The 14,442-nt window shown below is 41.8% G+C and overlaps 1 pseudogene; it reads right to left on the bottom strand.

The window, feature by feature from the left end:
* Positions 1 to 1,791: 1,791 nt before the first annotated feature.
* On the bottom strand, positions 1,792 to 13,744 carry LOC139706733 (myosin regulatory light polypeptide 9 pseudogene; annotated as a pseudogene).
* Between the last annotated feature and the right edge of the window lie 698 nt (positions 13,745 to 14,442).

Genomic DNA, 14,442 nt, shown 5'->3' with positions numbered 1-14,442 from the left:
ACCCCTCCCCTCCACCACCTTGTTACCACATATGAGAGAAAACATACAGCCCTTGACTTTCTGTGTCTGGCTTATTTCACTCAGCATGATGATCTCTCGTTCCATCCATTCGGGAAACATTTTCATACAGGGGATTAAAGGTATTTTTGTTCTTGTTCGAAGTCCTGGGGATTGAACTCAGGGGTACTCTATGTCACTGAGCTACATCCCCAACCCTTTCTATTTTATTTTGAGACAGGGTCTTGCCAAGTTGCCCAGGCTGTCCTTGAACTTTCAATCCTTCTCCCTTAGCCTCCCCAATCACTGGGATTACAGGCATTGCTACCATGCCTAGTGAATTAAAAGTTTACATAGCCTTTGGAAGGTGGGGCAAGGGAAGGTCAGGAAGGCCACTGTCGTAGCTTGGATCCTCCCAAAGCAGGGTCTGCGGTCAGGACTTATGAGCTGAGAGCTTAACTGAAAGATGATCCCAAGGAACAACAGTAAGAGAGTGAGGGGAAGAGGGATGCCAACATGATCTCATGTTCCAGAGGCTGCACTGGGGAAGTAGAAACTCGATTCTGTCAGACTCTAATGAGAAGCATACAGGTGTCTTCCAGAATGGTCTCCCCAAAGTGTGAAAGGTTGGAGGGTTTTTATGTTAGCTCCCAAGAATGGCCCTCACCTCAGGAATATGAGCTCAGCCTTTCCAAGCTGCACACAGGTATGTGGGCTCAACTAATTCCCGTGGCATCTGCAGTGTTGGAGGAACCTAGAACAGAGAATGGAAATGAGCAGTTGCACCTGAACTTCAGCAGGGACACTGCCAGCATGATGTGAGCTGAAGTGTATACAGAACTGTGTGGTCATGGCTGAAATCAGAGGTGAAGCCAAGAGGCAGGAGCCAGGACACAGAGTTATCTGCTACGGCAAATTTGAGAAACTCGAACATGAACGAGTCATAGAGGAACAGCCTGCAGCCCCAGGGGTGGTTCTCTGGGGGATACTTAGGATCCTCTGGCAAAACCCTCCATCTCTTGCCCACCACGGTCCCTCAGCTGCTACTAGAGAATGATGGTTTATCTTGCAAGTCACGCGGGTGTTTCTGATGTGGAATCCAGTGGGAATCCTGATGGCAAGGGCCTCTCCACAAAGCAGTTTCTAGGCTTCATGCCCCTGAAGTGCAGGGGAGAACTCAGAAGGAGAGGAACCATCCTAAATATCAATAAATGATATCTGACCCACCAGAAACTGATGAATTACTTATGAAGATTTAATAAAAACATCTATAACCTGTTTGAATCATTTCCAGTGTGCCTTGCTGGTGAGGGAGCCGTGGCCACCCTGGGGTTAGGGCATCTATGGGGAGGGCCAAATGCACTTCGCCTGACACTGGATAGATGAGGCCAACGGGAGTCCACTCTTCACATTTACTCATAGCTCAGGGATGAGGGTTCTGTGCACCATGAAGGACTCATGGGGGTCATACTTGGGGGTGGCATGAGCACTCAGGTTTTATACTATCAAGAGGGGATGGGTGTTCCTGGTTCCCTTGGGAGGACATGATACTTGTATGAATAATTCCACTGACTGCTCCCTGTGATAAGGACTGTTTGACGGAGGGGACCTTATCCATGAAGCACAGTAAGGAAGGGAACTTGTGATTAGGCCATTTGAGGCTTTCCGGAATTTATCAGATGTCAAAGCAGTGCATAATATTAAGCCTTCATTTGAGGCCTTACACCACGTACGTGACCAGCAATCTTCACTAGTCTGGGTAGAAAAGAAAAGGCACGTCTTTTTTAAAAATAATTAAGATCAAATGTCTCTCATTTAATCATCTCATTTTTGCAAGGCAGCCCTTTCCTCTGAAGATTTCCTCTCTTCGGTGGCCAGCCTAGGAACGTAACTAGCGTAACTCCATCCCGAGGGTCAGTCTTTGATTTAGTGCCCCCTAGGAAAGGAAAATAAGAAAGCAGGGGCTGGCTGTTAGCATTAGGAAATATTTGAATGAATGAAAACAGTTGAATGACCCAGAAAGCAAGCTCAGCCAAGAGAGAGAAGCTCTTCACTGCATTGGATTCTGTGGGTACTTGTCCCTGGCTGGTTGTCCATCAGTCCCTCTCCCACTGGTCCTGGTGTCCATGAAGAGAGGAATGCAGTCTCTCCTCCTGGAATTGGAAACTCAATTCTCTTCATCTCAGCAGCTACTGCCACAGCCTTTAGCAGGTTGAAGGGGAAAATGCAAAGAACCCAGAGCCTAGGAAGCCTTGCCCAGCCCATGTGCTCTTACCTGAATCACTTCCTGGGTCAGGAGTCATAGGTAACGTTTTCGGCATTCCGAGCACATCACTGTTTTATGTTCTTGTTTCCCCTTCCACACACACGTTTTCCCCCATCCTCTGCTAACCATCCTGTTCAATATGGTAATCACCAGCCACATGGAGCTGTTTAAAGTTAAATTATTTAAAATTTAAAGTTTAGTTCCTCCATTAAACTAGCCACGTTTTTAAGTGCTCAATAGCCATCTGTCGCATGTAGCTGCTATAGTAGATAGCACAACTTATAGAACATTTCCACCATCCCAAAAGTTCTGCTGCACAGCACCACCTACATCAATGTTGTAGGATCATTCATTTATTTAACCAGTATACCAAACACCGACTGTGTGCCCGACCCTATTTTAAGGACTAGGGATACCCCAGGAGTCAAGGCAGACAAGACTTCTGCCTGCATTCTAATTTGCAAAGCTGCAGCTACATGTCAATGTGTATCAGTGGCTGAAGGAGGGGCAGCACTGGCAAACAGATGGCTGATTATTTTTTAACTTCATCGTCCATCCTGAGTCTGATTTCTTGAGGCATAGCTCATTTTTTTTTTTTCTCCCAGCTTGTAGATCTCCAAGTTTTAGACTGCTGATTTGCAAAGCAGAGATGGCTTACATATTTGATTTACCTTTAAGTATTGACTGTCATTGTTAAGTCTTTTAAGTAGGTTCTGGATGAGAGGTTTATTTGAAAGTTGTTGTTCTAGGATTTAATCATTTAAATCAATTCTGGCTGCCTGTGTTTAGAATTTCAATTTGATGGAAGATCTTGTTCTGGTTGTGTTACCATGACAGAGACAAGAAATACATTGCAGGCACTCTTGTTGGGTTTATTCCTACAAAACCTGTGTTTTGACCCCTGTTCCATTGGGATTACTTATACGGCATCAATATTACTAGCTTGGGAAGCTGAATCATGGGTAGGTATGGTGTTTCTAAATTAGCCATTAGAATTCAGATACACCACACTGAACGCTTTCAACAAGAGCCATGAAGGCCAACAACACCAATCCATTTGAACAGGAAAATTGTAAACATCTCCCCTATTAGTGAACTGACAAAATATAGTATGTTACATCTGCAGGGACCTTGATGATAGCTCATTCTTTTCCAACTACCTCTTTTCTCATTTTATTGGCCCTTAAAGATGGGACTGATTTGTCCAAAGACAGTGGTTTGATGAAACCCTGCCATACCATTAGAAATGGAGTCCAGACATTCACGTGCATCAGGCAGGGGTTCTCAACTTTAGCATGCATCCTGGAGAGCTTGTTGAAGCACGGATTACTGGGCCCTGCCCGCAGGGTTTCTGGTTCAGTGGGTCCAGGTAGGGCCTGAGAATCTGCATTTCTAGCAGGTACAGGGTGCTGCTAATGGTATGAGGACCACACTTTTGAGAGCCACTGTTATAAGCCATGTGATTACACTATTGTGAAGTTCCTGAGAGCCAGCTGACACAGCCAGCCAGTCTGGAGGTCTCAGGATCCAGCTGCACCTGTCTGATCTATCCAGGTCTGAACTTGGGTTTGGCACCACCTAGTGGTGGCTGTGTAATGCTGTGTAATCGTCATGGGGATTCTGTGTCCTGAAGCTGGTTGGGGTTTCTGGGATACTCTCTACAGCAATCTCATGGTTAGCAGGTGTTTGCTTTGTTATATTGATCTGAGAAGATTGAGTTTTAGGGATTCAGCCTCCATCCTTAGCTTTCTGCTGCTTCTCTACTGGTCTTGCCCTCTCCTGCACATACCCTGCTCCCCCAGCAGATGAGAACTTTAGCCCAACTCTCTCAAGAGCTGGAGAGACAGTCCCCTTATATCCAGAATGGAACCATTGAGGGATGTTATAGCAGCCAGCAGTACATCTTCTGTTATTTAATGTACTCACACTCTTGCCTTACTGACCTACCTCTGTGCTTTGTACACTTTTCTATCTCTACCTGTCAAAATCCTTTTTTTGCTGTGGGAGGGGGTGGGTATACTGGGGATTTAACCCAGGGGCAATTTAGCACTGATCTGTATCCTCAGCCTTTTTTTTTTGGAAACGGGGTCTCACAAAATTACTTAAGGCCTCACTAATTACTGAGGATGTCCTTGAAGTTGCAATCCTCCTGCCTCAGTCTCCCAAGATGCTGGGATTACAGGCATGCACCCCAACATGTGGCTCAATATCTATCTATCTCTATTAATTTCTAAACCTTAGCTCAAATTCAGCCTCCTTCAAAAACGGTGTCCTACCACTCTCTAGAAAATACCTTCTGTTATGGTTTAGATATGAGGTATCCACAAAAGCTCATGTGCAAAACAATGCAACAATGTTCAGAGGTGAAATGGTTAGGTTGTGAGAGCTTTGGCCTTGGTTGATGAAGCCACTGATGGGGATTAACTGCTGGTAACTGGATGGTGCGGTGTGGCTGGAGGAGGAAATTCGCCGGGGCCGTGACTTTGGGGTTTATATTTTGTCCCTGGTGAGTGGAACTCTGCTTCCTGGCTGTCATGAACTCCATCACTCCCTTCTGCCGTGATATTCTGCCTTACCTCGGGCCCAGAGGTGTGGAGTCAGCCAACCATGGACTGAACCTGTGAAACCATGAGCCAATGAACTTTTTATCCTCTAGGTTGTTCTTGTCGGGTCTTTTAGTCACAGCAATGAAAAGCTGACTAAAACACCATCCTTCCTTCCTCAGAAAGGGTCACAACCTGTTCATTATACCTCCACTGCCTTCCAGACTCTTCGTGGATGTGTTGTATTGTTTAAGTCTCAAAACAACCTTGCAGGGCTAGGACTGTGGCTCAGTGGTACAGCACTTGCCTAGCATGAGTGAGGTCCTGGGTTTGATTCTCAGCACCATGTATAAATAAATGAATAAAATAAAGGTCCATCAGCAACTAATATATATATAATATACTAAATAATATATAAACATATGTTATATAATATATAAATTATTTAATATAATTATATATATATATATATAATTTTTTTTAAACAGCCTTGCAGCATGTGCTTTGTACCTGTTTTACAAATAGGAATACTGACTCTTCTGAAGGTTGGCATATTTTCTAGTTTTCATAAGTTCCAATATTAGTTGTCTAACACAGGTAGCAGGAGCAAAGCTGGCAGTAGAGTGATTTTTGACAAAATATTCTCTTCCCTGCTAAACCATAAACTCTTTGAGGACAAGGGTCATGTCTCCGTTTTTTTTTCCCCCTCAGACCCAGCCCCTGCTACTAGTGGTTGTCACTGTATTTTTCAAAGCCATTGATCTCCTGGCTTACCCCTGCGAGTTCTGTAGTTTCCCGCCCTGCTTCTCTCTGCATACTTGGCTCTGGTCCCTGGCGGGGAGGGGGATGCCTTCAGTAGAGCTGTCCCCCTGCCCCATGGTCCCAGTCAGAATATGCAGCCTCAGTCTCTTTCTCCCGTGGTGCAGTTTTGGGGGAATGGATGCTCCGTGGCCCTTCAGAACGAGCGATTTGGAGCAGAGTGGTTTCAGCTTCGTGCCTGGCTGTCAGTCTGCAAGCCTTCTCCAGCTTCCCACACCCTCTTCACTCCCCTGAACCTCATCTCCTCCCCGTTTCAGTCATTATCACCTCACTCTTGCAGACATCCCTATGAGTCAGGAAATCGAAACAGTGAGAGGTTTATCAAAGTCAGAGACTAGGTGAGAAACCACCAAGGAGTTTTAAACTGGCGTTGCTTAAAACTGGAACTGCATGACAGGCCGTGGATCTAAATATTTAAGAAACACTGACTCACTCCTTTTCTGTTTTGAACATAACTTGCAAATGTGGTTTCATTTCTCATCCTACTTCTCTCGTGAAACTGCCACTTTCAGGAGAGAGAATGAGTGGGCCTGGCCTCACTGTGGCTCTGATTCTCTCGGAGGCTGGTGCTCCACCAGGCTGCACAGCAAAATCACCTGGGAACTTCCCCTGGGATTGCTTTCCTTGATCCCAAGGTGGGCATGACATGGGCCTTGGCATATTCCTCCTGTGTTCTAATGGTCTTCATTCGGTTCTTGGTTTCCAAACCTGGCTCATCATTATAGCAGTCTGGGGAGTCTTTTAAAATTGCCTCATCCCCAAACCTGGGAAGTAGAATTCCTGAGGAAAAGACCTAGGAATCTATTTTTAAAATAGATTTTGACCATCAACTAGCTTTGGGTACCATCAGTCTTCGGGCTTCTAGATGGTTCTAGCCCTTCCAGTTATCAAAACAAGGTAGACTAATCAACATGATCATTTAAAGCTACTTAAGTTCTTCACAGATGAGGCCAAATATATAACTTTTTTCCCATGCTCCTGGAGCAAGGCAGAAAAATGAGGCTCATCAGAAATGCATGAAATGTCATGAACTTCATGAGATTGAGCGTTTCTGCAGAATCTAACTTGTGCTTACTCCATACTCCCAGGGAATAGCTGTTATCTGATGGCCCACGTCACTCTTACCCATTTTTTTTTCCACTTAGTTATAATTTTTAGCCCAGCTATATGTTCAACAGACCACCTTCCTTACAGGACCATTTGAGTCTAATTATAAAGTTTCAAAGATTAAAACAGAATCACAAGTGAAAACTATCTTCCTAGTAACTCAAGAATTAAGGAGTCCTTCAGGTAGGATGAGAGGCACTGAGGAAGGGGAACATAAAAGAAAGGGGTTTGAGGTTAAAGGTCAGATTAAAATTGATCAATGACTGTGATATTGTCAATAACTGCACATATTAAAAGGCACTGCCTCTTCAGAGCAGGCTTCCTGGATTTACATGTTCCTCTCACATGTACAGCATTCTGGTAAGAGTCTTGCCCATTTCCTATGGCCTCACCCCCCCTGTAAAATATCAACACATCTCTCAGGACATGTGCCTACCGCTCAAAGGAAATACATGTGTTTTTAGGTCCCAAGATTCCACTTCTGAAGTTATTTCTCAAGCCCTGTGAAAAGAAAAAGAAAAAAGGAACGCATTTTCTGTGGACAAGAATATATCTCTTTCATAAGTACTACAGTCAAAATGATAGAACGTGCTCCTTTAGTATCTGACATCTCCACAATAGCATTTAATTCCCTGACCTCAATATTCAGTCTTTAACACCAAAACCATAAGAGAGGAAGTGTGATACATATTCTTCACCTCCCACGAGCACCTTCCTGTCTCCTCAAATGAGATAAATGGTCCTAATACACTTTAATTCCGGAAGAAGGAGGCCTATGTCATTCTAATAAGCCTCAAACGCCTGGAATTATTTTTACACCATTGCTGGTTCCACTGGTTGTGGACACAAAGCTCTCTCTCTCCCAGCAAATGCAAATAGACAGCCAATTCTCAGTCCTTCAGCAGAATTCACATTGATTGATTCCCTTTTGTAGGATTTTTCCTTAGCAGGAGACAGAACAGTTTTTGCCCTTCTGTTTGCAATTCAACATCTCAATGGATCCGACAACCTTCTCTTTGATCTTCCATTTTTCCAATAAGGAAACATGAAGGGAACAAGAGGAAAAGAACTCTGTTGGAAGTATTTTCTTGCCTTTAAAGTGAGCCTGGCACGGTGGGTGGTGCATGCCTGCAATCCCAGTGACCGGGGAGGCAGAGGCAGAAGGATCTCAAGTTTGAGGTCAACCTGGGCCACTGAGCAAGATTCTGTCTCAAAAAATAAAAAGGGCCATGGATGTTAGCTCAGTTGTGAAGTGCCCCTGGGTTCCATCCTCCAGCCCTGGGATAATTCGAAGAATATGTTTTTCTTCCGTTTTCCCAGTTCTGTCCTCAAATAACCAAAAGCAGCATATACCATTAGCTCAGGAAAAAGAAAGAAACATACAATGTACTAGGTATACAATAGGCACTTTAATTCATTTAATTCTCTAAGAAATCCTCTAATTTAAGCATTAGTCCTATTTATAGTTGAGAAAGTTGTGGCTCAGAGAAATGAGGTGACTTTCTTAAGGACACACAGCCAAGCTACTAAGCCAGGAGCCTGTCTTTTCTATCTACCCTACCCCTACCTTGGCACCTGTGAAACTCATTGAGATGCCTTCCCTGAATTACAATGTAACACAGCAACCCTAGCTTCTACTGTGGGAAGATAAGAAGCAGCCACAAGAGAACATTCTGTTCATGTTCTTTTTTTTTTTTTTATACATTCTATACAACTGCTGCTGAGAATACTATTGATTATCAAAAGATCTAACGATCTTTTCTTAGATATTAGTGTCAGAAGTTTGTATTTATGAACAAAATTAAAATGCACTTCTATTTATACAGCCAGAAATAAATCATACTGTCCTTTTCTTTAATAATAATTTTTTTTTTAGTTGTAGAGAGACACACTATCTTTATTTATTTGTATGTGGTGCTGAGGATCCAACCCAGTGCCTCATGCATGCAAGGCAAGCGCTCTACCATTGAGCCCCAGCCACAGTCCCTGATACTGTTCTTTTTATCTTTATTTTTAGGAACCCCCAAGGGAAGTGTATTGCTCCATTCCACTCTAGGGTGAAATTAAGTTATCCTTTCTCCACATGATTTCGAATCACCCTTTCTGAATGTATTATTGTGCCTTGACATATGATAATTCTATTGCATAAGTTTTATCTACCTGTAAGCTACATCAGGTCCTTTTCAAAGAACACAGAGGTGTAAAACACAAATAAGATTATGAATAACATTCAGTTTGTATCCCAAAGAGGAATTTATAAATCCGATTTAAATAAGATACTAGATTGAATAAAAGGGGATACTTGGAGAATAGTCTGAAAACCCTTGGTTCATTTCTGACTCAGGAGAACTGAGGTGTGGCCTGGTCTGTCAACTCCTGTTGGGTGCCACTTGCTAACTTGCACTGAGCACTGACTGGCTTAACCGGGGCCAGGCACTCGGCCAAGTGCATTACATGCTTTGTCTGAGTCTTTGCAGCAAGCCTATCTAAGTACCATATTTATCCCTTCTATGAAGAAAAAAAAAAGGAAGAAAGAAAGAAAAATAAATCCAAGGATCAGAGACATCAAGAACTAGCTCAAGGGCACATAGATTTGTCAAGGTCAGTTTGACCTTGACATCCTGGTGTCCTTGTGCTCACACGTAACACAGAGGAGAATGTGCCTCTCCAGACTTCCGTGACATTGGTCACTTCAGTCCTACCCTCTGCCCTTTAAGAAGCTAGATCCAAGGTTTACATGTCCATCAGCTCTCCCATCTCCCTCGTTATTTTCTACAGCCTCTCTATACAGCACATTGGCCACTGGCTTGGCCAGCTCTTCCCTTGTCCTGGGGAGATGCAGAGCCATTCCAGTTTCACCTGAGCTCTCCCATTGGTCTCGGGGGATTTTTCTCTATAAAGCATCCCACAACTGTCTGTGTTTAGGAAATTGGAGAGCACCTCAGAACTACGCTCAGGAGCCATTTTTAATAGAAAACCAGCAAAAAATGGAAAGGATATGGCCATAAATAACCATGGACGGGGCACTTGTATACAATATGAGAGCTGCTAGAGGAGGCAGAGCGCTGCCTTGTTAATCTTCTTCTGGGGGGTGTGGCCTCAGGGTGGCTAAAATTTTTTGCCACTTTGCATGTTCAAAAATGACTATTGAAAGACCCCCACACACACCTTTTTTTTTTTTTTAACTGTGAATGGGATTTTTTCCCTCTCTATTTCTATTTTGGAGAGTTTGCTGTTAGTATGCAGAAAGGCTACTGAATCTTTGTTTTAAAAAATTACAACTTTACTGATTTCATTTATCAGTGTGATAGCATTTTCATGAGGTCTTAAGGTTTTCTGTACATAAGACAGTGCATCTGTAGACAGAGTCAGTTACCTTCCTTCTTTGCAATGTGCACACATTGTGTTTCTCTCTCTTACCTGATTGCTCTGATGGGGCTTCCAATACTGTATCAAGTGGATGTGTTGAGAGTGAGCACCCTTGTTCCTGATCTTGGAGAAAATGCTTTCAACATTTAGTATGATGGTAGCTGTAGGCTTGTTGTATTTGGCCTCTATTCTTTAAGGTATCCCATTGTATAACTGACTTCTTGCAAGGGTTGTCTTCATTCTGTGGAGTGCAGTTAGGTTTATAGGTTCGCCTACATCGGTGCATCCTTGTGTCTTAGATAAATCCCCCTCAATCTTGGCAAATGATCCTTTTAATATGCTATTGAATGTGGTTTGCATGTATTTTGTTGAGGATTTTTACATCTCTGTTTATCAGGGATGTAGGCTGGTAATTTTCTCTTCCTTTGGTATCCTAGTCTGCCTTGAGTATCATAAAATTAGTTTGGAAATTTCCCCTTATCTTTAGTTTTTGGGAAGAGTTTGACTAGGATTGGTATTCATTCCTCATTAAATGTTTGCAGTACATTATGGCTTACATGTTTTCTGTGTCACCAAGAGACACATGCAAGAAGGTAGAGGAGAAATGATTGGGTTATAAGAGTCTTAACCCAATCAGTGAATTAGTTGCCTGATGGGGATTAACTGGGTGGTAACTGAGGTGGTAGGTGTGGCTGAAGAAGGTGGGTCCCTGGGGTGAGCCTTTGGGTATATATTTTTATCTGGTGAGCGGTCCTCTTTCTCTGCTTCCTGATCATGATGTGAGCTGCTTCCCTCGGCCATATTCTCCTGCCTTGATGTTCAGCCTCCCCTTGAGCCCTGAGGCATGGAGCCAGCCTTGTATGGACCAAGACCTCTGAAGCCATGAGCCCTCAAATAAACTTTTCCTCCCCTACAGTTGTACTGATTGGGTCCTTTAGTCACAGCAGCAAAAAAGCTGCCTACAACAGAGTGGAACTTAGAGATGAAGCCGTCAGGTCCTGGCCTGGACATTTCTTTGATGGGGGAGTTTTTATTAAGGATTCAATGCCCTCATTTGTTACTGGTCTGTTCATATTTTCTGTTTCTTTATGATTTGGTCTTGACACATGTCTAGATTGTGTGTGTCTAGAAATGTATCCATTTCTATCCAACTTATTTGTGTGTAATTGTTCATAGTAGTCTTAGGATCCTCTGTATTTCTGTTAAGAGGTGTAATGTCTCCTCTTTCATTTCCCATTTTATTTAAGTTTTCCTTTTTTCTTAGGATAGATAAAGTTTTGTCAGTCTTATTTATCTTTTTAAAAAAAACCTTTAGTTTCATTGACTTTTCCTGTTACTTTTCTATTCTCTTCATTTATTTTTTCTGATCTTTGTTATTTCCTTCCTTATGCTAACCTTGTTTGCTCTTTTTCTAGTTCCTTAAGGTATAGTGTTAGGTTATTTATTTGAGAGCATTCTCCATTTATGATGTAGGCATTTATTGCTATAAACCTTTTTTATTAAAACATATTAATTGTACATATTTATGGGTTTCAGTGTAATATTCCCAAACATGCATATAGTATGTACTTATCAAACCCAGCCTCCCTTTTTCCACCCCTCCCCTCCCACACTCTTCAAAAATCTGTAGGAATTGCTATTCTACTTTCAAATCGACATTTTTTTTTTTAGCTTCCACCTGAGGACATATTTGTCTTTCCATGTCTGGCTTATTTCACTTAACTTAATGTCCTCTAGTTCCATTCGTTTTACTGCAAATGACAAGTTGTCCTTCTTTTTATGACTACATAATACCCCACTGTGTATATTACCACAGTTTACTTTATCCACCTGTCTCATGATGGGAACCTAGACTGTTTCCATATCTTAGCTATTATCAATAGTGGTTCAATAAACATAGGTGCCTGAGTTGTCTTTGATATGCTGATTTCATTAACTTTGGCTAGATACCAAGAAGTGGAATAGTTGGAGCTTAAGGTAGATATATTTTTACTTGATTAAAAAAATCTCCTTACTCTTCTCCATAATGACTGTACTAATTCACGTTACCACCAATGGTATATAATAGTTCCTTTTTCTCCACATCCTTATGGATTTCATTAATTTCATTATTATTGTTTTGGTAATAGACATTCTAACTAGATGGTATCTTGTAGTTTTGATATGCATTTAATATTGGCTGGTCATTTGTATTTCCTTCCTTCCTTCCTTCCTTCCTTCCTTCCTTCCTTCCTTCCTTCCTTCCTTCAGTGTGTGCCCAACTCATTTGCTCACTTAATTGGTTTACCTTGGTTTTTGTTAAGATTTTTGTGTTCTTTATATATTCTGGATATTAACCCACTGTTAGATGAGTATCTGGCAAAGATAAATTCTTGTTCTGCAGGTTGTCTCTTCATTCCATTAACTGTTTGCATTGCTCTGCAGAAGCTTTTTGGTTGGATAGAATCCTCTTGGTCAATTTTGGCTTTTCTTTCCTGTGCTTTTGGAGTTCTATTCAGGACATAATTGCCGTGTCAGTATCTTGAAGTATTTCCCCCTTGTATTTTCCTCTAGTAGTTTCAGGTTTTACTTTAAAGTCTTTTATCTGTTTCGAGTGGATTTTTGTAACTAGTGAGGGATAGGGGTCTTGTGTATATGGATATCCAGTTTTCCCGGTGCCATTTATTGAAGAAGCTGTCCTTTCTTTTTTTTTTTTTTTTTATTTTATCATAAAGTTTAATCATGGTTCAGAAAAAAAATTGAGTGAATAACTTTCTCTGAAAAAAATATATTGACTCTTTGTAGAGTGCAGTTATTGGGGGTGAGGGCAATGGTAACTTAAATTACCCTATTTTCTTTTCTGAAAATGACAAGAAGTCCCATTTCCAGTCTGATTATAAAGATACATGAGCCTCAGAATGGCTGAGAATAAATACAAAACAAGAAAGACAAAAGCTGTAAAGCTAAAAAGCATGCAGTGGGCTCTAAGAGAAAAATCTCAAAAATACCCAAAGTGGCAACAAGGAACATTTGGCTGGAATTTGAAGATCTTTTCAGTCATCTTTGTCTTTTGCTCCATGTTTAAAGATGCACGTGAACTCTATGTAATTGAAATTCCCCTTTTTGTAAACAGGGGCTTCTCTGTACAGCTCATCCACTTCCTCCTCTGTAAACCCATCACCCATGGTGGTCAGCAGCTCTCTCAGGTAATCCTCCTGAATGGTGCCAGTAGCTTCTTCATCAAAGCAAGCAAAAGCATTTCTGATGACATCTTCTGGATCTGTGCCATTTAACTTCTCACCAAACATGGTTGAGGAACATGGTGAAATGGATGGGTCCTGGAGCCTCATTCATCATGGCATCCAGGGATTCGTCAGTGGGATTCTTCCCAGTGAGGCAAGCATATCATACCAATCTTCCTTGTCAATGAAACCATCTCTGTTCTGGCCAATCATGTTGAAGGCCTCTTTGGATTCCTGAATCTGTGATTGGTCAAACATGGCAAACGTATTGGATGTCGCGCATTTGAGGGCGCTTCTTGGTGGTCTTGGTCTTTGCCCTTTTGCTCGACATGGTGGTGGTTGAATCCCTACACAGCCACGAGAACCAGCACCTTAGCAAATCCCTCGCTGCCTCTATCACCACCTTTCTACCCCCCGAAGAGGCTGTCCTTTCTCCAAAGTATGTTTTTGGTGCCTTTGTTGAGAATCAGCTGGTTGTAGATGTATGAGTTTTCCCCTCGAGTTTCTAATGTATTCTATGGGTCTATGTGTCTGTTCTTATGCCAGTACCATGCTGTTTAGTTACCATGCTCTGTAGTCATGTCTTAAAATCAGGCACTGTGATGCCTCTAGCTTCATTGTTTTAGCTTAAGATTGCTTTAGTTATTTGGGATCATTTGTTTTTCCACATAAATTTTAGGATTTTTTTTTTCACCTCCACAAAGAGTGTCAGTATGTTGATGGGATTGAAGGATTCTGTAGATTGCTTTGGGTAGTATGAACATCTTGATGATATTAATCCCTCCTACCCAAAAACATGAGAGGTCTTTCCATTTGGGGGTTTGTATCTTCTCAAATTTCTTTCATCAATGTTTTATAATTTTCACAGTAAAAGTCTATTAGCTCTTTAATTAAAAATATTTATATGTATTTTTATTTTATAGTCATTGTGAATGGGATTGTGTTCATGATTTCTTTCTCAGCAAATTTGTTACTGGCGTAAAAGAAACTACTAATGTTTGTAGGTTGATTTGGCATCCCACTACTTTTCTGAATTTGGTTGTCAGTGTTCATAGTCTAATGGTGGAGTCTTTAGGTTTTTCTATATAGAGAATCATATCATTTGCAATCAGGATTGATT

The sequence above is a fragment of the Marmota flaviventris genome, chromosome 8, assembly GCF_047511675.1.
Source record: "Marmota flaviventris isolate mMarFla1 chromosome 8, mMarFla1.hap1, whole genome shotgun sequence".
NCBI classification, from domain to species: domain Eukaryota; kingdom Metazoa; phylum Chordata; class Mammalia; order Rodentia; family Sciuridae; genus Marmota; species Marmota flaviventris.
Note: the sequence above shows the minus strand (reverse complement) of the source record. Positions and strands in the feature narration are given on the sequence as shown.